This window comes from Scyliorhinus torazame, chromosome 7, assembly GCF_047496885.1.
Source record: "Scyliorhinus torazame isolate Kashiwa2021f chromosome 7, sScyTor2.1, whole genome shotgun sequence".
In the NCBI taxonomy this organism is placed as follows: Eukaryota; Metazoa; Chordata; class Chondrichthyes; order Carcharhiniformes; family Scyliorhinidae; genus Scyliorhinus; species Scyliorhinus torazame.
Window position 1 is genome coordinate 233,409,295 of NC_092713.1, and position 25,975 is coordinate 233,435,269.

The window sequence follows — 25,975 nt, forward strand, 5'->3', positions numbered from 1 at the left end:
GCGTTTAGTCTCCCCAATGTAGAGGAGACCACATTGGGAGCAGTGAATACAGTAGACTAAATTGAAGGAAGTGCAAATGAAATGTTGCTTCACCTGAAAGGAGTGTTTGGGATCTTGCACAGTGAGGAGGGAGGAGGTAAAGGGGCAGGGACTTTGCAATGAATATTGGTGGTCAGTCTATCACCGGAAATGGACACAAAGATGTCAAGGAAGGGAAGTGAAGTGTTGAAGATGGACCATGTGACAGAGGGATGGAAAATCAATATCTTTTTCTAGGTCCAGGCAAGAGCATGAAGCAGCACTGATACAGTCATCAATGTAACAAAAAAAGAGTTGTGGGAGCGGGCCTGAGTAAAACTGGAATAAGGAGTGTTCCCCATAACCCTCAAAAAGACAGGCATAACTGGGGCGTGGGTAGGTATCCATAGCAACAACTTTAATTTTCAGGAATGAGACAAGTTAAAGGAGAAATTGTTGAGTGAGAGAACAAGTTCAGCCAGGCAGATGGGAATGGTTATGGGTGGGAATTGCTCGTGCCTCTGCTCAAGAAGGAAGCAGAGAGCCCTCAAGCTAACATGTTGGGGGATAGAGATGTAGAGGGATTGGACATCCATAGAGAAGAGGAGGCAGTTACGGCCAGGGAAATGGACATTGTTGCTATGACTCAGAACATCAGAGGAATCACAAATGTATGTGGGAAAAGGCTGTACAAGAGGAGAGAGGATGGAGTCAAGATAGGAAGAAATGAGTCCTGTGGAACAGGAACAGGCTCATGCAATGGGTCTACCAGGACAGCCCTGTTTGTGGACTTTGGGAGGTAAAAGCAAGCGGTATGGGGTTGGGGACAATGAGGATGGAAGTTGTGGAGGGAAGATCTCCAGAGGCGATGGGGTCAATGACAGTCTTGGAAACAATGTCTTGATGTTTGGTGGTGTGGTCATAGTCCAGGGAGAAGATGGAAGAAGTGTCTCAGAGTTGGCACTCAGCCTCTGTGAGGGAGTGGTCAGTATGCCAGGCCACCTCAGCACCACCCTTGCTAGCAGGTTAGATCACAAGGTCAGGGTTGGACATAAGAGAATGGAATGCAGCAGGTTCAGAGGGACGCAGGTTGGAGTGGTTGAGAGGGGCATTTGTAAGCTCACTGGTGGCAGACATGTTCTGCACAGAGGACCTTGATGGGGCGATACACAGGAGAATGCTGAAGAGAATGCATACTGAGATGCTGGGTGTATTGACTGGCCTGCCAGACTGCCTTCTGTTACTGCCAAGGAGCCTAGAGGAGACTGACTCCAAATCGGCCAAGATCAATGTACAGAGTCTGTTCCAGGGTCCTGCAGTGCTATAGACTCAGAGGCACTGACACTGTTACCTCCACACTTTTACAGCCTTTGTGTAGACTGGTCACCTCCTCCTCTACCATTCCTGTGTGAATGTGGCAATGTTCTCTAGTAAGTGCACCAAAACACCTCCGAAAACACTCAAGGCTACTTCGACACCTCCCAATAGTAAAGTTTGAAACATTTTACTTAAACTTCAATTAGGGTATATGACCCTTTTAAAAAATGTATGCTACTGCATGCCCCACTTTCTGGTTTCATGATTGTTTCCAAGAATGGGCGACGCAAGTGCTGCCAAGATCTGTGTTGGCATCAGATCAGTTGTATGGACTCTGTACCACAAGGATAATGCTGTTACCATATGGATAATGCTGTTACCATAATCACACGCAGCTGTGAGCACCTATAAAAATGATATTTGAGCCATACAGGTAAAAGTCCACAAGACTCTCTGTCTGGGAGGATTCATGGTGAACATGTCCAGTGTGCTTGAAGTGGCGCTATATAAATTAATTTTGCAGCTTGCCTGAGTTTATTTTATGAATTAAAAAATACACTTTAAGTACGAGGCGGAATTCAAAATTGCAGAATGTAAAGACAGTTTTGCAATACTTCATTTGTTCAATATAGAGTTGGGAGGGGTGTGCTTGGGTTCTGAAAAGTCAATCAGAAATGCAGTCACACACTACCCATAATGTTCTGATATTTCAGGCATCAGAGCAAAGCTCACTGTCAGCAGTGTGGAGTCACAAAATTATTCCACATAGGAACCTAGCATGTTTATGCACATAATTGAGTCATTGAACTGTGCACATGACACAATTTGGCATCCTGGTGGCAGTAAACACTGAAAATAATGGGTGGTAAAATGACACAGGGAAGCTACACCTAGATAAATTGAGGTTTTATGCACTTTTGTTTGATTGGGCAAAGAAAAATCCATATAAGGCAACACATGCTAAGTAAGAATTGTTAGAAGGATAAAGAATTACACTAAAATACTCACAAATGCTTAAGATTATCAAACCTTGAATTGCCTACAAGAGAAACATTGGGGCACCTTCGAAGTGTAATAAATACACAGCAGGTAATAAAATGCCATAGTGCTATGTTGCTCGACCATCATGGCAAAGGTTTTCCATATTGTTTTCACCCTGACATGGTCTTGTTCCGTAACGAGTATTGGTGCCTACAGGTAAAGTGGCACAAGGTCATTTCCAGAACATTGTCATTTGAGTCTTGAAATCCCACACTGCTATTTTGTGAAGGGTGCCAAAGAACTTGGATCTGCCAGATTTGTCGCTCATTTCAATCCTACCCATTTAGGGGCAGATGAATGCTTAAAATTGTAGGAAATAACTTATTACTTAATTCCCAACAGAAACTTTCTGGTCACAATTTAAAAAAAAATAAACTTAGAGTAACCAATTTTTTTTTTCCAATTAAGGGGCAATTTCACAGGGCCAATCCATCTAACCTGCACATCTTTGGATTGTGCGGTTGACAAGGGGAGAATGTGCAAACTCCACACGGACAGTGACCCAGAGCCAGGATTCAAACCCGGGTCCGCAGCGCCACAGTCCCAGTGCAAACATGCCGTCCCTCTGGTCACAATTTTAACTATGCCACGACTTAGGGGTAGAAAGAAAAATTAAAGAAGTTATGCTAAACTTGTATCGAAATTTGGTTAGACCACACCTGGAGTATTTTGTCACAATCCCAGCAACCATATTGCAAAAAGAATATGGGAGGCACTTCAGGGGGAGAAAGAAAGATTTTGGGCGGGATTCTCCCTTATCCGGCGGCGCTGGCGGTCCCGGAGCCGAGGGGTGGCGTGAACCACTCCGACGTCAGGCCGCCCAGAAGGTGCAGAATCCTCCGCACCTTCAGGGGCTAGGCCGGCGCTGGCGGGGTTGGCGCCGAAGGGCTTGGTGCCGTTCCAACCGGTGCCAAAGGGCCTCCGCTGGCCAGCGCGAGTTGGCGCATGCGTGGGAGCGCCAGCATGTGCTGGTGTCATCCCAGCGCATGCGCAGGGGGGTTCATCTCTGCACCAGCCATGGCGGAGGTCCACAGCAGCTGGTTCGGAGGGAAAGAGTGCCACGCGGCACAGGCCGCCCGCGGATCAGTGGACCCCGATCGCGGGTCATGCCACCGTGGGGGCACCCCCCGTGGCCAGATCGCCCCACGGCCCCGCCGGTAAGTACCAGGTCTAATTTACGCCGGCAGGACCGGCCTAAAACGGGCGGCAGCTCGGCCCATCATGGGTCAGAGAATTGCCGGGTGGGGGGGGCCGCTGGCAGCGGCTGCCGACCGGCGCGGCGTGATTCCCACCCCCGCCAAAATCCCAGCGCCGGAGAATTCGGCAGCTGGCGGGGGCGGGATTCACGCCGCCCCCTGCCGATTCTCCAACCCGGCGGGGGGTTGGAGTATCCCACCCTTTATGCATTCGTTCATGGGATGTGGGTCATGTGTTGCCTTATATGGATTTTCCTTGCCCAGTCAAAGAAAAGTGCATAACACCTCAATTTATCTAGGTCCCCCCTCAGCCATCTCTTCTCTAAATAAAACAGTCACATCCTAACCAGCCTCTCTTGATAGCTTAACCGCTCCAGCCCAGGCAACATCCTGGTGAATCGCCTCTGTACCCTTTCTAGTGCATTCTTGTGGCTTGTTGGAGTTGCACTCATCCAGGATTATGGGGAGCATTCCATCACACTCCTGATTAGTACCTTGTAAATGATGGACAAGATTTTGGGAGTGACAAGGTGAGTTACTCACTGCAGAATTCCCAGCCACTGACCTGCTCTAGAGCCATATTATTTATAGGGCTGGTCTATTTACTTTCTCGACGAAGGTAACCTTCCAGGAAGTCAATGCTGGAGATTCAGTAAAGCTGTTGAATATAAAAAGGAGATGGTTTGATTCTCTTTTGTTGTCGGGCATTTGTGTGGCATGAATGTTACTTGCCATTTCACAGCCCAAGCCTGAATGTTATCTAGTTTTGATGCAGGCGGGCATGGACTGCTTCATTTTCTATGGAGTTATAAATAGAACTGAACACTGTGCAAACGTCAACAAATATCTCTGTTTCTGACCTTTATGTTGAAGGGAAAGTCATTAACGAAGCAGCTGAATATGCTTGGACCTGGGACATGACCCTGAGGAACTCCTGCAGCGATGTCCTGAGGCTGAGATACAAATATGACTCCAACCAGTGGTGAGTTTTCTCCTGATTCCCATTTACTCCATATTTTGCTGAGACTCCTTAAATCCACATTCAAACAATGCTGATGTCAAGGGCTGTCACTCTCATCTCACCTGTGATATTCAGCTCATTTGTCCATATTTGGACCAAGGCTGTAGTGATCCCGGTAAAGTCCAAACTGAGCATTGGTGAGCAGGTTATTGCTGAATTAGAGCCACTTGATAGCACTGCCGACAATGCCTTCCATCACTTTGCTGATGATTGCGAATAGACTGACATAATTGGTTGCAATGGGTTTGCCCTGTCTTTTATGGACAGGACATTCCTGGGCAATTTTCCATATTGTCAGGTTGCCAGTCTGTTGGAGCTGTACTGGAATAGCGTGGTTAGAAGCATGGCTAGATCTGGAGCACAAGCCTTCCAGCCGGGATGTTGGTGCGACTCATAAACTTTGATGAATTGCGTGCACTCAGTTATTCTTGATATCATCTGCAGGCTTCTCTGTCAGCAGGATCCTCCACTTTGCTGGCAGCGCACCCACGGTTTCCCGATGGGGTGGGATTGCCACAATGGTAAACACCATTGGCGGGCTGCCGGAACGGAGGATATTGCTGCCGGCGGGGGCGCTGTGTGCCAAAAAATGGGGCTGGGAGGACGGAGAATCCCTCCCCATATATTTATAAGGATATCAGAAATGTGAGGCTATACATATCAGGAATAGGTTAGATCACTTTCCTGATAAAAGGAGATCACTGAGGTGTGATTTAATAGAGATCTTTCAAATTATGAAATGTTTTGATGGAGTAGACAGAGTTTGCTTCCGTTTGTAGGAAAAATTAAAACCAGAGGCCAACAATATAAGATAGGTACCAAGAAATCACAAAGGGAATTCAGACAAAACATTTATTCCCTGTTTAAAAAAGAGTCCGGCGGGGGTGAAGTGCCATCATAGGTCCATCCGTCTCTGTCGCCGGATCGTCCTCATTGACCTCCTCAGTTCGGGCGGTGGTGCGGCGGGCACGGACGTCCCGGTTTAGGGTACATCTGGGAGCACAGCGGTCGGAGCTTCGGTCCGGGTCGGGGCAGGGGGACTAGGCAAGGCCGGGGGTAGCGGTGCTGGTGCCGGCGGGGTGTGTAAAGGGGGGGTGCGGTAGGTGCTCACCAACGGGAGGCCGGAAGGGGGTGTGTTGTAGAGGGCGCCGGGTCATGCAGGGGAGCGGCGCGGGAAGGGGCGTCTGTAGTGGGGGATCCAGCGGGTGCCAGATCCCGGAGGGAAACCGTATTTTGCCTGCCGTCGGGGTACTCAATGTAGGCGTAACTGGGGTTGGCGTGGAGCAGTCGGACCTTTTCAACCAGGGGGTCCGTTTTATGCCTCCTCGTGTGCCTCCGGAGAAGAACAGGTCCCGGAGCTATCAGCCAAGGTGGAAGCGAGACCCCGGAGGTAGACTTCCTGGGGAAGACAAACAATTGGTTGTGAGGGGTCTCATTCGTGGCCGTGCAGAGGAGTGACCTAATGGAGTGTAGGGCATCGGGTATGACCTCCTGCCAGCGGGTAGTTGGGAGACTTCTCGACCGCAGGGCCAGAAGGACAGCCTTCCACACTGTCGCGTTCTCCCTCTCCACTTGCCCGTTTCCCTGCGGGTTATAACTGGTCGTTCTGCTCGAGGCGATGCCTTTGCTGAGCAGATACTGACGCAGTTCATCGCTCATGAACGATGTACCCCGGTCGCTGTGGATATAAGCGGGGAAACCGAACAGAGTGAAGATGCTGTGCAGTGCCTTAATCACGGTGGCTGAGATCATGTCGGGGCAGGGAATGGCGAATGGGAAACGGGAGAACTCATCGATAACGGTGAGGAAATAGGCATAACGATTGGTGGACGGGAGGGGCCCCTTGAAGTCCACGCTCAGTCGCTCAAAGGGACCCGAGGCCTTCACGAGCCGAACCTTGTCTGGCCGGTAGAAGTGCGGTTTGCACTCCGCACAGATCTGGCAGGCCCTGACCATGGCCTTGACCTCCTTGGTTGAGTAAGGTAGGTTGCAGGACTTGATAAAATGGACGAGCCGGGTGTGGTAGTATATATTAGGGGTCATGTGGGACTGGAAGCCCTAATGTCATTGGCTGACAGATCCCGGGTCCTGGTTGGCCGTTGACCTCTAGCTCCGCCCTGAAGGCGGAGTATAAGAAGCCGGAGTCCTCCCCCGCAGGCCATTCTACTATCGAGCTGCGGGGGAACAGACACGCTTAATAAAGCCTCATCGACTTCACTCTATTCGTCTCACGGAGTCGTTGTGCGCTACAATTTATTAAGCGTGCCTAAAAACGACTATGGAGCTCAGGATCATCCCGGAATGCCTGAGGATCAGCCCCCACGCAGTGAACGCGGCAGCAGCCTTCAAGCACTGGCAGACTTGTTTCGAGGCCTACCTCAGAACGGCCACCGGCCGGGTCACAGAAGACCAAAAACTACAGGTCCTGCACTCGAGGTTAAGCACGGAGATTTTCTCCCTCATCGAAGACGCGGAGGATTTCCAGACGGCGTTCGCAGCACTGAAAAGTCTCTATGTCCGCCCAGTTAATCAAATCTACGCTCGCTACCAGCTCGCGACGAGACGGCAAAGTCCCGGAGAATCGATGGACGAATTCTACGCCGCGCTGCTGATTTTGGGACGAGCCTGCAGCTGGCTTTCGGTGAACGCAAATGAACACACGGACATGTTAATGCGCGATGCTTTTGTGGCAGGTATAAATTCCTCCCAAATCTGCCAAAGACTTCTAGAAAAAGAGTCGCTAGGACTCTCAGAGGCACGGGCCCTAGCAGCCTCCCTAGACGTGGCCGCGCGTAATACCCGCGCCTACGGCCCCGACCGCGCGGCAGCCCATTGTGCTCCGTACGTACCCGTAGCGACAAACCCACCCCCCCCCCCCGGACACCCCACAGGCTTGTGCGGTCCAAACGCCAAGTCGGACCGGGGGCGCCCGCTGCTATTTCTGCGGCCAGGCGAAACACCCCCGGCAGCGCTGCCCGGCCCGCGCAGCAATCTGCAAGAGCTGCGGGAAAAAGGGCCATTTCGCGGTTGTGTGCCGGTCCCGCGAGGTCGCCGCTGTCCCGGGAGAACAGGGAGCCCTGCACGCCGCTTACGCTCCCCAACCCCCCCCAGCGCCCCATGTACGACCCGCAGGCGCAGCCACTCTGGGTTCCGACCACCGCGGTCCCGGGAGAACAGGGAGCCCTGCACACCGCTTACGCTCCCCAAACCCCCCCCCCCCCCCCGTCCCCACGTATGACCCGCCGGCGCTACCAATTTGGGTCCCGACCACCGCTGTCCCCAGAGATGAGGGAGCTCCGCGCGGTCCTAACGCTCCCCAACCCCCCCAGCGCCCCATGTGCGACCCGCAGACGCCGCCATTTTGGGTCCCGGCCACCACGAGGGGAGGAAGGGCACCGCCATCTTGGACCACCCCAGACCTGTACGACGCGTGGGGGCGGCCATTTTGTCCACCCCCGCCGCCATCTTGTGACCCCCCAGCCATGTGCGATGTATGGGGGCAGCCATTTTGTTCATCCCCGACGCCATCTTGGACGGCAACAACGGACCCCAGTGTCGACGGCTCCACGGGGTTCGAGGAAGACGCTCCACTACTACAACCACGTCTCGCTTCAACTACGCTCGATCAAGCTCGGCCCCAGACACTCCAGACGACGACGACAACGGTGCTAATAAACGGGCACGAGACACCATGCCTAGTCGACTCCGGGAGCACAGAGAGCTTTATCCACCCCGACACGGTAAGACGCTGTTCCTTGACCACCTATCCCAGCGCACAAAAGATTTCCCTAGCTGCAGGATCCCACTCCGTACAAATCAAAGGTTTCTGCATAGTTACCCTAACGGTGCAGGGGAGGGAGTTCAAAAACTACAAACTACACGTCCTTCCCCAACTCTGCGCCCCACATTACTGGGATTAGATTTCCAGTGCAATCTACAGAGCCTTCCGTTCAAATTCGGCGGCCCAATACCCCCACTCACTATCTGCGGCCTCGCAACCCTCAAGGTGCAACCCCCGTCCTTGTTTGCGAACCTCACCCCGGATTGCAAACCCGTCGCCACTAGGAGCAGACGGTACAGCGCCCAGGACCGGACCTTCATTCGGTCCGAAGTCCAGCGGCTACTAAAGGAAGGCATAATCCAGGCCAGCAATAGTCCCTGGAGAGCACAGGTGGTAGTAGTGAAGACAGGGGAGAAACAAAGGATGGTCATAGATTATAGCCAGACCATCAACAGGTACACACAACTAGACGCGTACCCTCTCCCCCGCATATCCGACATGGTCAATCGGATTGCCCAATATAAAGTCTTCTCCACCATGGACCTCAAGTCCGCCTACCATCAGCTCCCCATCCGCCCAAGTGACCGCAAGTACACAGCCTTCGAGGCAGACGGGCGATTATACCATTTCCTAAGGGTCCCATTTGGCGTCACAAACGGGGTCTCGGTCTTCCAACGGGAGATGGACCGAATGGTTGATCAACATGGGTTGCGGGCCACGTTCCCGTATCTCGACAATGTAACCATCTGCGGCCACGACCAGCAGGACCACGACGCCAACCTCCAAAAAATTCCTCCAGACCGCCAAAGCCTTGAACCTCACGTACAACGAGGACAAGTGCGTTTTTAGCACCAACCGGCTAGCCATTCTGGGCTACGTAGTGCGCAATGGGATAATAGGCCCCGACTCCAAACGTATGCGCGCCCTCATGGAATTTCCCCTCCCGCACTGCTCAAAAGCCCTGAAACGCTGCCTGGGGTTTTTTTCATACTACGCCCAGTGGGTCCCCCAGTACGCAGACAAGGCCCGCCCCTAATACAGACCACGACCTTCCCTCTGTCGACAGAGGCTTGCAAGGCCTTTAGCCGCATCAAAGCGGATATCGGAAAGGCCACGATGCGCGCCATCGACGAGTCCCTCCCCTTCCAGGTCGAGAGCGACGCCTCCGACGTAGCTCTAGCGGCCACCCTTAACCAAGCGGGCAGACCCGTGGCCTTTTTCTCCCGAACCCTCCACGCTTCAGAAATCCGCCACTCCTCAGTGGAAAAGGAAGCCCAAGCCATAGTGGAAGCTGTGCGACATTGGAGGCATTACCTGGCCGGCAGGAGATTCACTCTCCTCACCGACCAACGGTCGGTAGCCTTCATGTTCGATAATGCACTGCGGGGCAAAATCAAAAACGACAAGATCTTAAGGTGGAAGATCGAGCTCTCCACCTTCAACTACGAGATCTTGTATCGTCCCGGAAAGCTGAACGAGCCGTCCGATGCCCTATCCCGCGGCACATGTGCCAACGCACAAATTAACTGCCTCCAAACCCTCCACGAGGACCTCTGCCACCCGGGGGTCACTCGGTTTTTCCACTTTGTCAAGTCCCGCAACCTCCCATACTCTTTAGAGGAGGTCCGTACAGTCACAAGGGACTGCCACATCTGCGCGGAATGCAAACCGCATTTTTTCAGACCGGAGGGTGCGCACCTGATTAAGGCTTCCCGCCCCTTTGAACGCCTTAGTCTGGATTTCAAAGGGCCCCTCCCCTCCACCGACCGCAACACATACTTCCTTAATGTAGTGGACGAATACTCCCGCTTCCCATTCGTCATTCCCTGCTCTGACATGACCGCGGCCACAGTCATTAAAGCCCTGAACACCATCTTCACACTGTTCGGTTGCCCCGCATACGTCCACAGCGACAGGGGGTCCTCTTTCATGAGTGACGAGCTGTGCCAGTTCCTGCTCAGCAAGGGCATAGCCTCAAGCAGGACGACCAGCTACAACCCCCGGGGGAACGGGCAAGTAGAGAGGGAGAACGGCACGGTCTGGAAGACCATCCTACTGGCCCTACGGTCCAGGGACCTCCCAGTTTCACGTTGGCAGGAGGTCCTCCCGGACGCTCTCCACTCCATCCGGTCGCTATTATGTACGAGCACTAATCAAACGCCTCATGAGCGTCTCCTTGTCTTCCCTAGGAGGTCCTCCTCTGGAACGTCGCTGCCGACCTGGCTGGCGGCCCCAGGACCCATCTTGCTCCGAAAGCATGTGCGGGCACACAAGGCGGACCCGTTGGTCGAAAGGGTTCACCTCCTCCACGCGAACCCGCAGTATGCTTACGTGGAGTACCCCGACGGCCGACAGGACACGGTCTCCCTGCGGGATCTGGCGCCCGCTGGCAACACACACACCCCCCCGACACCATTCACCCAACCCTCCCCCTTTCTGCCACCGCCGCACCCCGCGACCGCCCCCTTCCCAGGAGGATCGGTTCCCCTCCCCTCAGGCCCGACCAAGAATCAAGCCCAAGCTGAAACCGTAAGGCTCCCGGAGACGACAACACCGGTACAAGCACTACCACCACCACCGGGGCCGAGGCGATCGACACGGACGACCAGACCGCCCGACCGACTCGTGGCGTCGATCTAAATCAATATATGGACTTTTCACAAGAACATTTTGCTTTTCTCCCGATACCTTCTGTAAATAGTTGAAACAGAACAAAATTGTACATACTGTATTGCCATATGAATGTTTTCCTCCCAGGACCAGCCCTGTAAACCCTTACCACCATGCGAAGCATCACCCCGCCGGGTTCATTTTTGACAAGGGGTGAATGTGGTAGTATGTATTAGGGGTCATGTGGGACTGGAAGCCCTAATGTCATTGGCTGACAGATCCCGGGTCCTGGTTGGCCGTTGACTTCTAGCTCCGCCCTGAAGGCGGAGTATAAGAAGCCGGAGTCCTCCCCCGCAGGCCATTCTACTATCGAGCTGCGGGGGAACAGACACGCTTAATAAAGCCTCATCGACTTCACTCTATTCGTCTCACGGAGTCTTTGTGCGCTACACCGGGTAACCCCCGGGTGGCAGAGGTAATTGTGGATGGCTTGCAGGCGGTCCTCCTGCGCGTTGGCGCATGTGCCGCGGGACAGGGCATCTGGGGGCTCATTGAGCTCCCCTGGACGATACTTGATATCGTACGTGTAGGTGGAGAGTTCGATCCTCCACCTCAAAATGTTATCATTTTTTATTTTGCCCCGTTGCATGTTATCGAACATATAGGTGACTGACCGTTGGTCGGTGATGAGGGTAAACCTCCTACCGGCGAGGTAGTGTCTCCAGCGCCGCACAGCCTCCACAATGACTTGTGCCTCCTTTTCGACTGCAGAGTGTCGAACCTCGAGGCGGTGAGGGTTCGGGAGAAGAACGCTACTGGTCTGCCTGCCTGATTGAGGGTAGCAGCCAGGGCGATGTCTGATGCATCGCTCTCTACCTGGAAAGGAATGGTTTCATCCACCGCGTGCATAGCGGCCTTGATGATGTCGGCCTTGATGCGGCTGAAGGCCAATTGAGCCTCAGCCGAGAGGGGAATAATGGTGGTCTTTATGAGTGGGCGGGCTTTGTCCGCATACTTGGGGACCCACTGGGCGTAATAAGAGAAAAACCCCAAGCACCGTTTGAGGGCCTTGAGGCTGCGGGGGAGAGAGAGTTCCTTAAGGGGGCGCATGCGGTGGGGTCGGGACCTAGGACCCCGTCTTCCATGACATAGCCGAGAATGGCTAGCCGGGTGGTGTGGAAAACGCATTTTTCCTCGTTATAGGTCAGGTTAAGGGCTCGGGCGGTCTGGAGGAACTTTTCGAGGTTAGCGTCATGGTCCTGCTGGTCATGGCCGCAGATGGTGACATAGTCCAAGTACGGGTATGTAGCCCGCAAACCGTACTGGTCCACCATTTGGTCCATCGCCGTTTGAAAGACGGAGACCCCATTTGTGACACCGAAGGGGACCCTGAGGAAGTGGAAGAGCCGGCCGGCTGCTTTGAAGGCAGTATAGGGGCGGTCTTTTAGTCGGATGGGGAGCTGGTGGTAGGCGGATTTGAGGTCGACCGTGGAAAAGACTCGGTATTGGGCGATCCGATTTACCATTTCCGCGAGGCGAGGAAGGGGGTACGCATCAAGCTGCATGAATCAGTTTATGGTCTGGCTATAATCCACGACCATCCGTTTCTTCTCCCCGGACCGGACTACCACCACTTGCGCTCTCCAAGGGCTGTTGCTAGCCTCAACGACCCCCTCTCCCAGCAAACACTGGACCTCTGACTTGATAAAAGTCATATCTTAGGCACTGTAGCGCCGGCTCCTGGTGGCGACTGGCTTACAGTCGGGAGTGAGGTTCGCGAATAGCGAGGGGGGTGCGACTTTCAGTGTCGCAAGGCAGCATACCGTGAGGGGGGCAAGGGTCCACCGAACTTCAGTGTCAGGCTTCGGTGGCTGCACTGGAAATCCAGTCTGAGCAGCAGGGGGGCACAGAGGTGAGGGAGGATATAAAATTTGAAACGGGTGTATTTGGCGCCCTGGATCGAGAGATCCGCAATACAGTACCCCTTGAATTGTACCGAGTGGTACCTAGATGCGAGGGCTATGGTTTGGGATGCAGGATGGGTGCGTAGGGAGCAGCGCCTTACTGTTTCAGGATGGATAAAGCTCGCCGTGCTCCCGGAGTCGAAGAGGCATGCAGTGTCACGCCTGTTGACCTGCACCTGCATCATAGAGTTCTGCAGGTGTTTTGGCCGAGTTTGATCGAGGGTGATCGTACCCACTCGCGGGTAGTCCGAGTCCTCAGCCGAGTCGGATTCGTAAAATGGCCGCTGCCATCGGTCGCACGTGTTGGGTCAAGAAGATGGCCGCCGACAAGATGGCCGCTCCCATGATTCGCACGAGGCTGATGACGCGTCAAAAGGGAGTGTGTCGAGTCGGTGCGCAGCGGCATTGCGAGGCCTGCGGGCCTGAGAGCCTGATTTTTGGACCGGCTGTTCTTTGTTTTTCTGGCCCCTGGGTCTGGCCAGGCAGACCCTCGCAAAATGCCCCTTCTTCCCGCAGTCGCTGCAGATCGCGGAGAGGGCTGGGCAGCGTGGGCGTGGATGCTGGCCCTGTCCGCAGAAGTAGCACGGTGTGCCCCCATGATGAGGGGGCTGCGCGTGGCACAGGCCTGTAATACAGCTGAGTCTGAGGAAGTCCGGGGGGGGCTCGCATAGTCCGCGGTGTACGTACCCAAGTTATGTCGGGCCACCTCTTGCGGGGAGGCGAGCGTTAGCGTGCCCTGGAGGTCTTTTGCCCCGTTTTCGAGCAGCCGCTGCCGGATGTAGGTCGAGCGGATGCCGGACACGAAAGCGTCTCTGATGTGCAGGTTCATATGGACTTCCCCTGTCACATCCTGATGGTCACAGTCCCTGGCAAGCGCGGTGAGTTTCTCGATGAATTCGTCTAGCAATTGCCCCGAGCGCTGCCGGCAGGTAGAGAGCAGATGCCTGGCGTGTACCTCATTGATGGGTTTGACAAACCACTTGCGGAGTAACTCGACCACCTCTTCATAAGTCGTCGCCTTTTCGAGCTTGGCGGAGATTCTGTGACTCACCCGGGCGTGGAGTAGGCTCAGCTTGCGTGGCCCCAGGATGGGAGTCTCTGCGGAGTCCAGGTAGGCCTCGAAACACCGCAGCCAGTATTTAAAAATGTCCTCTGCCTCCGGTGTCCGTGCTTCCAGATTGATCTTCTCTGGTTTTAGGCCTGCGTCCATCCTGATCTAGTTTAGTCTATTAAATTGAGGTACCCTCAATAACAACGCTTAGAGTGTAAACTGAAAAGAAGGCCTTAATAGACTAAGAACTATGCTAGAGCTGAGACATGTGCTAACTGCTGCACAGCCCACAAGGCAGCCCCTTATATATGGCTCACAGATGGGCGGAGCCAGAGGCGGAGTCCCCAGGGTTCCAAGCCCGGTCTCAAAGGGGACATCACCTTACATGATGACAAGGCAGTAACCGTTCATCACAGATATGTTTTGCTAAGTTCAAATGGGGTACGTGGATTTCCAGTGGATTCAAATTCTTCCCCAATTTCAGAGTGGTTCCCCCTGTATCATTACTCCACTAACTCTTACCCAGCATGTGGGAAGAATGTCTTGCCCTGATCTATGGAAGTTTTGAGTACTTTTTCTCTGTTTACTGCAGAGATCAATGGGGCAATTTTAAAGTTGAGAGGGATTGGTGCGGCTGCTGGCCGAGAGACAAGGAATACTGTCCAGCCCTCAGCAGCCGTGAGGATGAAGAGATTTTAACTCCTGGTTTCATCCACATGATCAGAACTTCAGGAAGCAAAGTATCGTACACACCCCTGCATCAATGGTGCCGAGGTGGAGATGGTTGACAGCTTCAGATTCCTAGGTGTGCATATCACCAACAATCTGTCCTGGTCCACCTCCACCCATGCCAACGCCAAGACCAAGAAAGCACAACAGCACCTATACTTTCTCAGGAAACTAAGGAAATTCAACACGTCTCTTACCAACTTTTATAGGTGCACCATAGAAAGCATCCTATCTGGCTGCATCACAGCTTGGTATGGCAACTGCTCGGCCCAAGACCGTAAGAAACTACAGAGAGTCGTTAACACAGCCCAGTCCATCACATGAACCCGCCTTCCATCCATTGACTCTGTATACACCTCCTTAATCAAAGAACCCTCCCACAGGGCTTTTTCACTCTTCCAACTTCTTCCATCGGCAGGAGATACAGAAGTCTGAGAACACGCACTAACAGAATCAAAAACAGCTTCTTCCCTGCTGTTACCAGACTCCTAAATGACCCTCTTGTGGACTGAACTGACCTCTTCACACATCTTCTCTACTGAGTAGAACTACACTCCTGTATGCTTCACCCGATGCATTTCTCTATATATTTACATTGTGTATTTATGTATGCCCTATGTTTTTCATGTATGGAACGATCTGTCTGGACTGTACGCAGAACAATACTTTTCACTGTACCTCGGTACACGTGACAATAAATAAATCCAAAATCAGTCTCCTGGCTGAACCTGGTTGAAGGAGTGGCCGGTGTATTTTGGGCAGCAGGAGACATCTGGATGAAGCCAGGGTCTCAAAGAGGGAGGGGACCCTAGTGCAGGACAGGCCCAAGGTGTCCATGGGGAACCTAGAGGGACACACCAGTTCTCCTTGCTCACAAAGGAACAGACCAAAAACATAAAAGAAATACTCCTTTCCAGGTCACTGCAGGGCTTGAATTACTCTTCCTGAATGGTTTGAATTTTTGAGGAAATTTTGGTCCTTCCCTGTGCAGGTTTGGTGATCAGGTTGCAAATAAACCCCAATGAAGGTATCAGTGCCTGATGTGGTTGAAGACAAATATTTGGATCCCCTAGACATTTAAAAAAAAAATTTAGAGTACCCGATTCTTTTTTTCCCAATTAAGGGGCAATTTTAACGTGGCCAATTCACCTACTCTGCACATCTTTTTGGATTGTGGGGATGAGACCCACGCAGACATGGGGAGAATGTGCAACCTCCACACGGAGCCAGAATTGAACCTGCGTCCTTGGTGCTGTGAAGCAGCAGTGCTAACAACTGCGCCACCGTGATGCCCGGTGTCCCCCAGTCATGAGGAGCGAATTGAAAATGGCCAGGAGGCATTACAGGATTTGATGTGGGCAGAGCAGATTCTCAAATATCTTTATTTCCCTTACATAGTACATAGTACATAGATCATACAGTGCAGAATGAGGCCATTCGGCCCATTGAGTCTGCACCGACCCACTTAAGCCCTCACTTCCACCCCATCCCCGTAACCCAATAACCCCTCCTAACCTTTTTGGTCACTAAGGGCAATTTATCATGGCCAATCCACCTAACCTGCACATCTTTGGACTGTGGGAGGAAACCGGAGCACCCGGAGAAACCCACGCAGACAAGGGGAGAATGTGCAGAATCCTCACAGACAGTGACCCAGCAGGGTATCGAACCTGGGACCCTGGCGCTGTGAAGACACGGTGCTATCCACTTGTGCTACCGTGCTGCCCATGTGCACAAAATTTCCAAATATTTTGAATTTTCGTTTCATTTTTATGCCTTCCATGACCATCAATTTTCTTAAATCACTGTTAACCATGGCCATTGTAGTTTTCTCTGAAACTTTTATTTCATGTGAATAGAAGCTTCGTTTTACAAATTTAGTTGGTTGATCAGGGATGTAAAAATGGTAACTGATGTTCCAGAGTCTTTTTTAATGACAAATAATGGTCCATTTTATTATATTATATTGTCATATAGAATAATAAATGGTAAGGAGATAAAGGACAGTAATTTAATTGAGCAATTCAGATTAAGTCATAAACTGCAAGAACAAAGCTCAAGTGGCTTCTGAGAATCATTATCGAATGCTTCCACGTTCTCTCACCGACAGTAAAAATATTACTGCTGCAGGATTCTCAGGTGCGCTTGTCAGGTGTTGTAATACTTGAATTTTTATTTTAAAAAGATGAGGAAAATATTCTATCTTTGAATGGTGGGAGATTAAGCCTGGGAGAAAACAATGTTGCATCTGCCACTACGAGGTTCGAGAATGCTGCAAGATGGATTCCTCTTGATTCCTCCAGATATTTGATTAAAATTAAAGATTATAGAGTTAGGACTTTCCGGTGGCGGTATGTAGTGGGGAAGTCGCAGATTGGGTGGCTCCTGCTCGAGGCATATTTTTAGGAGTTTTATTTGTGAATGATTGGGTGTAGGAAGGTATAAAGAAGGCAAAGAATGTCAAAGAGTCAAAGGAAGGGCAGCACGATGGTGCAGTGGTTAGCACTGCTGCCTCACGGCGCTGAGGTCCCAGGTTTGATCCCGGCTCTGGGTCACTATCCGTGTGGAGTTTGCACATTCTCCCTGTGTTTGTGTGGGTCTCACCCCCACAACCCAAAAGATGTGCAGTGTAGGTGAATTGGTCAGGCTAAATTGCCCCTTAATTGGAAAAAATGAATTGGGTACACTAAATTTATTTTTAAAAAGAGTCAAAGGAAAACAGCCGTGAAGAAGGGAGGGAGTGAGGGTTCACCGTCGAGTGAGAGGGCCAGCCCAGGATCTGGCAAGATGACAGAAGCTGGGCTCTTGGGTGGGGCTGCACTGATTACAACAGAGAATATGACTGCGGTGTTGTCCTTGGAGAAGCAGTTTGCAAAACATATGGAGGTGCTGAGAAAGGAGATGATGGTGGCATTGAAGGCATTGGTGGAGGAGGCAATTGCCCTGGTGAGGGCGGCTGTGGCAAAGATATCGGCCGAGGTGCGGGAGCAGGGCAAGAAAATGAAGGGAGTGGAGGAGGCCAAGTCGCAGCACAGTGATCAGTTCACCTTGATGGGGGATGATCTGCGAAGGGTGATCGAGGCCAGTAAGGGGCTGCGAGCAAAGTTGGAAGACTTGGAGAACCGCTCGGGGCGGCAAAATTTAAGGATTATGGGCCTGCCCGAGAGGGTGACGGCCCCAAGGCCGATGGAGTACTTTGCCAAGATGAAATGAAATGAAATGAAAATCGCTTATTGTCACAAGTATTGTCACTGTGGAAGGGGAGTTGGGAGAGCGTATATATGTAGTTTTGGCTTATATTTTTACTTCATGTTGTTAGAGAGTTAAGTTTTTTATTAATGTTCTTTGTAGCCTCGTTTTTTTCTGAGCTGTGTATGTTTGATTGATTTTCCTGGGACTGGGCAGGAGGGGAGGGGAGGAAAGGCCTGGGCAGGGGCCCTACACTAACAACTCTAAGTGGGCTAGTGTGTGGATCCGTGGTGGGGGGAGGGGCTTCGGACTTTGGAGCCTGGCGAGCAGGTTTCAATGGGGCTAGGAGGTGTGAAAAGGGGGAGAGGGGATTGATATTGGGTGAGGCTTTTTCAAGAGGAAGTGTAGGGGGGATTCTGAGAGGGGGGATAGGGTTTGATGTTAACAATGGTTAGGGGTGGGTCAGGCTCAGTGGGCAGGGCCTGGAGTTATGATGTAGTGGATAGGAAGGGGTGTAGAGAGTTAGTAATGTTACGTGGAAAGTGAGGAGGTTGGGAGGCCCAGTGAAGAGGTCGAGGATGCTTTCGCATCTGAAATGTTTGAAGGTTGATGTGGAGATGCTGCAGGAAACTCACTTGAAGGTGAAGGATCAGGGGAGGCTTAGAAAGGGCTGGGCTAGCCAGGTGTTTCGCTCGGGCTTTGAGAGTGGGGCATGGGGGTTGCAGTCCTGGTGAATAAAAGAGTGAGGTTCCAAATGGAGAAAGTTGGGGCAGATCAGGGAGGTAGATACGGAATTGTAACAGGGCCATTGGAAGGGAGGTTGGTTGCATTGGTAAGCTTGTATGGTCCCAATTGGGATGATGTAGCGTTTGTAAAGAAGATGTGTGGGGCCATCCTCGAAGGTGATAGGGGAAGATGAGAATGGTTTTGTGAAAGGGAGGCAGCTCTTTTCGAACATTAGGAGGTTATTGAATGTAGTTATGGCACCGGCGGAGGGAAGGGAGACTGAGGTGGTGGTGGCGTTGGACGCTGAGAAGGCATTTGCTCGGGTAGAGTGGGGGTATTTGATGGTTTTGGAGCGGTTTGGGATTGGGCCGTGATTTGTGGAGTGAGTAATATTACTATACAGGGAGCCGAGGGCGAGTGTCCACACGAATAGTATGAATTCGGGGTATTTTGCTCTGCACCGAGGGACCAGGCAGGGATGTCCTATGTCACCCCTATTGTTTGCGCTTGCGATAGAGCCTTTGGTCATCGCAATGAGGAGTTCAGGGGTGTGGAAGGGGATAGTCGGGGTGGGGAGGGGGTGGAGCATAGGATGTCTTTTTATGCAGATGACCTGCTATTATATGTGTCGGAACCAGTGCGTCAATGGGTGGTATACTGGAGCTGCTTCGAGTGTTTGGATCTTTTTTGGGGTATAAGCTAATTTTGGACAAAAGCAAATATTTTGTGGTGTCCCGACCGGAGGTGGGGGTGGGGGGGTGGGGGTGGGGGAGGTGGTGCAGGGGCAGGGGTGGGGGGGCTGCCATTCTGTAGGGCAGTGACCCACTTTAGATACCTGGGGGTGCAGCTGGCAGGGGATTGGGTGGGCTCCGTTGGTACAACATTTCTAGCTTGGTGGGGAGGGTGAAAACAGATCTGGCAAGGTGGGATGGTCTTCCGCTGTCACTGACAGGTTGGGTACAGGTAATTAAGGTGAATGTGTTGTCACGATTTCTGTTCATATTTCAGTGCCTGCCGATCTTTTTGCCAAAGGCGTTTTCTAAGGAAGTAGAGAAGATGATTACCTTGTTTATTTTGGGGGGAAGGTGGCTAGGATTAGGAAGGTGCTGTTGCAGAGAAGACGGCAGTCAGGGGGATTGGGTCTCCCGAATTTACTGTATTATTACTGGGCGACGAATGCTGAGAAGGTGAGAAGCTGGGTTAGACGGGGACTCCCAATGGGTTAGAATAGAGGAGAGTCTGTGCAAGTGGTCGGGGTTGAGGGTGTTGGCAACAGCGCCGCTCCCGATGGCCCTGGGGAAATATTCGGGGAGTCCAGTAGTGGTGGTGATGTTGAAGATCTGGTTGCACCAGCACTTTAGGTTGTGGGCGGGGTCAAGGAAAATGCCAATTCGGGGGAAATCATAGATTTGAGCCAGTGAAGTAGGATGGGAGCTTTCGGAGATGGGAGGAGAGGGGAGTCAGGGCATTAAAGGATTTGTTTCTGAGGGGCCGGTTTGTGAGACTGGAGGAGTTGGGGGAGAAATATGGGTTGGAGCAGGGGGAAATGTTTAGATATATGCAGGTCTGAGATTTTGCTAGGTAGGAGGTACAGAGTTTTCCGGTGGGGCCGGTCCCCATACCATTGGAGGAGGTACTGCCGACAGGGGGATTGGAGAAAGGGGTGGTGTTGCCAATTTATGAGGTGATTCTGGGGGAAGATAGGTATCGCTGGAGGGGATTAAGGCAAAGTGGCAGGAAGAGTTGGAGGAGTGTATGGAGTAGGGATTGTGGTGTGAGGTGCTCTGGAGGGTGAAGGCCTCAACTTTGTGCGTGAGGTTGGGGCTGATGCAGTTGAAGGTGGTGTATAGGGCGCACCTCACAAGGACAAGGATGAGCCGACTCTTTGATAGGGTGGAGGATGTATGTGAACACTGTGAGGTGGGGTGGGGGGGGGCGGAAATCACGTTCATATGTTTTGGTCCTGTCCAAAACTGGAGAGGTAGTGGAGGGAGGTCTTCAGGGTAATCTTGAAGGTGGTGCACATGAGACTCAAACCAGGTCCCCTAGAAGCCATATTTGGAGTTTTGGATCAGCCGGGATTGGAAGCGGGTGCGGAGGCAGATGTCTTAGCCTTCGCCTCGCCGATCACCGAAGACGGGAGCTGTCGGGGTAGAGGTCAACCTCTCCACCCTGTGCCTTGGCGGGACGGGGGGGGACATGCTGGAGTTCTCTTTTGCTTTGATGCCTTCCCTGACTTCCTTTGTCAGCCATGGCTGCCTAATCCCCCCTCTGATAACCTTTCTTTTCTTTGGGATGAACCTCTGTACTGTGTCCTCAATTACTCCCAGAAACTCCTGCCATTGCTGTTCTACTGTCTTTCCCACTAGGCTCTGCTCCCAGTCGATTTTCGTCAGTTCCTCCCTCATGCCCCTGTAGTTACCTTTATTTAACTGTAACACCTTTACATCTGATTCTACCTTCTTTCTTTCAAATTGCAGACTGAATTCTACCATATTATGATCACTGCCTCCTAAGTGTTCCCTTACTTTAAGATCTTTTATCAAGTCTGGCTCATTACATAACACTAAGTCCAGAATGGCCTGTTCGCTCGTGGGCTTCATCACAAGCTGTTCCAAAAAGCCCTCCTGGAAACATTCAATGAATTCCCTTTCTTTGGGTCCACTGGCAACATTATTTACCCAGTCCACCTGCATACTGAAGTCGCCCATGATCACTGTGACCTTGCCTTTCTGACATGCCCTTTCTATTTTGTGGTGCATTTTGTGCCCCTGGTCCTGACCACTGTTAGGAGGCCTGTACATAACTTCCATTATGGTTTTTTTTGCCTTTGTGGTTCCTCAACTCTACCCACACAGACTCCACATCATCTGACCCTATGTCGTTTAGTGCTATTGATTTTCATAGAATTTACAATGCAGAAGGAGGCCATTCGGCCCATCGAGTCTGCACCGGCTCTTGGAAAGAGCACCCTACCCAAGGTCAACACCTCCACCCTATCCCCATAACCCAGTAACCCCACCCAACACTAAGGGCAATTTTGGACACGAAGGGCAATTTATCATGGCCAATCCACCTAACCTGCACATCTTTGGACTGTGGGAGGAAACCGGAGCACCCGGAGGAAACCCACGCACACATGGGGAGGATGTGCAGGCTCCGCACAGACAGTGACCCAAGCCGGAATCGAACCTGGGACCCTGGAGCTGTGAAGCAATTGTGCTATCCACAATGCTACCGTGCTGCTCCCTAATCATTCCTAATTAACAAGGCAACCCCGCTCCCTCTGCCCACCTCTCTGTCTTTTCGATAGGTTGTGAATCCCTGGATGTTTAAATGCCAGTCCTGAATCCCCTGCAACCACGTCTCTGTGATGCCTACCACATCATACCTGCCAGTCACAATCTGGGCCACAAGCTCATCTACCTTGTTCCGTACACTGCGCGCATTTAAATATAACACCTTTAATTCTCTATTGACCGTCTCTTTTTGTTTTCTTAGTGTGGTGGACCTTGGTTTACTGAGCCTTTCCATACACTGTGTCATATTTTGTGAAATGGGGACTATCGTAACCTCTCCTGAGTTCTGTCTTTTTGTGCTTTTTTGTATTCCAAAGCAGCTATGCTTCCCACAGATTACTTCACCTCTTGGTTCCCTGACTTTCCCTTCCCCCCCAATCTCTAGTTTAAATTCCTATTGACCACCCTATTTACTCTTTTCGCCAGAACACTGGTCCCAGCTCGGTTCAGGTGGAGACCATCCCAACGGTATAGGTCCCCCCTGTCCCAAAACGGATGCCAGTGTCCCATGAAAAAGAACCCCTCTTTCCCACACCACTCTTTCAGCCACGTGTTAACTTCCTTTATTCTTGCCTCCCTATGCCAATTTGCATGTGGCTTGGGCATGTAATCCGGTGATTATGACCCTTGAGGACCTGTTTTTTTTTCATTTGAATCCTCGCTCTTTATAATCTCTAAACAGGTCCTCTATCCTAGACTTGCCTATGTTGTTGGTACCGACATGCACCTCAACAACTGGATCCTCCCCGTCCCTCTCCAGTATCCTTTCAAGCCGGTCAGAGATGTCCCGCACCCTAGCACTGGGCAGGCAACATGCCATGCGGGACTCTTTATCCTGCTCACAAAGGATACTATCTATCCCCCTGATAATAGAAACCCCCCAACAACTACAACTTGCCTACTTACTCCCTCCCCTTGAATGGCCTGCTGAACCATGGTGCCTTGGTCAGCTGACTCATCCTTCCTGCAGCCCTGTTCGCCATCCACACAGGGAGCAAGTGCCTCGTACCTGTTGGACAGGGTCAAGGGCTGAGGCTCCTGAGTTCCTGACTGCTTGTTCCCTTTACCTGCCTGACTTGCTGTCACACCCTGCTGTCCCTGGCCACTGGCAGGATTTAAACTACTTACTCTGACAGGTGTGACTGCCTCCTGAAACACAGTGTCCAGGTAAGTCTCCCCCTCCAGGATGTGCCTCAGTGTTTGAAGCTCAGACTCCAGCTCATCAACTCTGAGCCGGAGCTCTGCGAGCAGCCAACACTTACTGCAGATGTGGTCGCTGCAGCTCACAATGGGATCTGCCAGCTCCCACATCAAGCAGCTCAAGCACATCACCTGACCAGCCATCGGCAGATTTGCTATCAACCAATCAGATCACAGCTTCCCTCTGACGTCACTTTGGAAAAAAAAAAGTGGAAAACAGGAAGTTACCATTGGGTTTTTATACTCACAGGGACTGCTCCTCCTCCTCCGAACGGCTCCCGAAACTAGGCCGCGATCCCCGGGTTAAAGTAGGTTTTTATACTCGCACAGAGACTGCTCCTCCTCCTCCGAACGGCTCCCGAAACTAGGCCGCGATGCCCGGGTTAAAGTAGGCTTTTATACTCACACAGAGACTGCTCCTCCTCCTCCGAACGGCTCCCGAAACTAGGCCGCGATCCCCGGGTTAAAGTAGGTTTTTATACTCACACAGAGACTGCTCCTCCTCCTCCGAACGGCTCCCGAAACTAGGCCGCGATGCCCGGGTTAAAGTAGGTTTTTATACTCACACAGAGACTGCTCCTCCTCCTCCGAATGGCTCCCGAAACTAGGCCGCGATCCCCGGGTTAAAGTAGGTTTTTATACTCACACAGAGACTGCTTCTCCTCCTCCGAACGGCTCCCGAAACTAGGCCGCGATCCCCGGGTTAAAGTAGGTTTTTATACTCACACAGAGACTGCTCCTCCTCCTCCGAACGGCTCCCGAAACTAGGCCGTCTTCACTAAACCACATTTAAACCACATACACATTTGTTCAACTTCCAGAATACTCCTTCTGTGTTAGCTGCTTCTTTAGGAGGATGGAGAAAAATGTCTCTCTGGAGCTGATGCCCCTGCAAGAAGGCAGCTTTCATATCTATAGATTTGCATTCCCATGTCTTTATGGCTAAAAGAAGATCTTTAAAATTAACCTTTCCTGTTGTAGGTGAATCTACCCTTAAATCCTGATCTTCTAAGCTTTCTTCAAATCCCCTTGCACAAGCCTGGCCTTTGCCTTATAAGTTCCATCCGGAAGAACCTTTTCCGTGCAAATCCATCTGTGGGACAGAGCTCTTTGTCCCCTATCCGGTACTTCCGTGTATACCCCAAATTCACTCCAATTATGCAGTTCTTGCTGTTTAGCATCTTTGATAACTTTTCATATAATTTATTGGAAGCCACCAATATCTCACGTGCATGTGGGCTTCTACTCCTATTAGTATTCGTAGTCTTACTCATGTTCCGAGACCTTGATAAACTACGTCCCCTCTCGCGCCTGGTAACTTGTTCTATACTGCTACTGCATGATCTTTCCTATCTGCTGTGGGATGTCCTTTCAAAATTCTCGACCTTTTCCTGCGGACCTGTTCACTAACTGATGTACTATCTGAACTGACACTGCGTTTCTGTGACATCCATTTTTGAACTTTGTGTTCCCAATCCATTGTCTTAACTCCCTCCCCTGAATGCTGTACATTTAACCAATGTTTATACTTTCCAGTGGCCTTCCCTGCTCTAATAACAGTTGCATCCTTCCATTGACTAGACCCTTCAGGCAAGTATGTCACCTTTGTACCAACTTTTGGGAGTTGTCCTTTCGGAAAAATAGCCTTATCCCAGATCTTAAGGTCCACAGCCACAATGTCGTTAAAATCCATGGCCAAAGGTAGGGTTACTATCGGTCATGCTGGTGTCCTTCTGTACTTCCTACAAACTTCACAGCAATCAGTAACCTGTTCTATCAGTTTTGTATAGTCTTTATCCCTTACCCCTGCATCCTTTAATACATTTTTCAGCTACCGAGGAGACGGATGTGCAAATTGCCTCTGCAATTTTAATACAACAAGCTTTTTATCAGCGAAAGTCCCATTTTCAACTGCCATTAACACATCCTTAACCACTCTACTTGAAATATTATTTTTCAGTAATGGAATACAATAGTGTTCCGACTGTGTAAATTGTAAGTCCACCGTCTTTCCAAAAACTGTTGCCTTATCCTGTTCCATATCCAGTTTCATGTGTGCTTTCTTCATCGACGGTCTGCTCAGAAGCAAAGGTATCTCACATCCGTGCTAATGAAATGATTCACTCCGGCAATATTGCAAGGGATCACCACTCTTTTCAGCGATTTCAGAGTATTATCATCCCCAAACCTGAAACTTGTGGAACTTTCAAATTCCTTAACCTTGTTACGACTTTCAGCATTCAAGGAGTCCAGGTAACATTTTAACCAGTCAATTCCACACACAGTAGATGTGCAGCCACTGTCCTATACAGCACAATTGAAGGACTCTGCAACCAACACCCTCATTACCGGCGTAAAACTGCTTGTCAAGAGGACAATGCCTTCTTTCTGGTCACTATCTTTTTCCTCTTCTGACTCTTCCGTGTCATGTGTCGCTTCAAACACTCTATCATAACGTTTTGGACAGTTGAAGACATAATGGTATTGAGAGTCACATCGAAAACATGGATTTATCATGCCCCGTGCATTTCTTGGGTTCATCTTCCTATTGTAAGCTCTAACTGGGTTTCTATCTTCATAATTTCCTTGTCTCGATCTCCTTCTATAGTCTTGGGCCCTGGTCGTAGCCGTACAATTTCGCCATCCTGTTAGTAGTGTACCTTCCATATTCTGCTTTATAGCAGACTGACCTATTTGAGTCATCAGAGCCATCGGAATCGAATGTTTCCCCAGAAACTTCTTTAAAGCTTTTGTCATCTGATCGAATAAGGTATCCTCATCCGTAAACTGAACTCCTGTCAAAACCAGGAGCCTATCCATGTTGCTCACTCCA